The sequence below is a fragment of the Arachis ipaensis genome, chromosome B04 (assembly GCF_000816755.2).
Source record: "Arachis ipaensis cultivar K30076 chromosome B04, Araip1.1, whole genome shotgun sequence".
NCBI lineage: Eukaryota > Viridiplantae > Streptophyta > Magnoliopsida > Fabales > Fabaceae > Arachis > Arachis ipaensis.
The window spans coordinates 122,063,606-122,064,035 of NC_029788.2; positions in this window are offsets into that span (position 1 = coordinate 122,063,606).

The following is a 430-nucleotide window of genomic DNA, read 5'->3' on the forward strand; positions in this document are numbered from 1 at the left end:
AGCTGGCCCACTTGTGCTTCCAAATTTCTAATGGAAGACCTTGTTTCATTCATGAAACTTACAGTGGCCTTGGATAGATCAGAGACTAAGTTTGCTAAGCTAGATGGATTCTGCTCAGAATTCTTTGTCTGTTGCTGATTGGATGATGGAAAAGGCTTGCTATTGCTAAACCTGTTTCTTCCACCATTATTAAAGCCTTGTTGAGGCTTTTGATCCTTCCATGAGAAATTTGGGTGATTTCTCCATGATGGATTATAGGTGTTTCCATAAGGTTCTCCCAAGTAATTCACCTCTGCTATTGCAGGGTTTTCAAGATCATAAGCTTCTTCTTCATAAGAAGCCTCTTGAGTACTGTTGGATGCAGCTTGCATTCCATTCAGACTCTGAGAAATCATATTGACTTGCTGAGTCAATATTTTGTTCTTAGCCG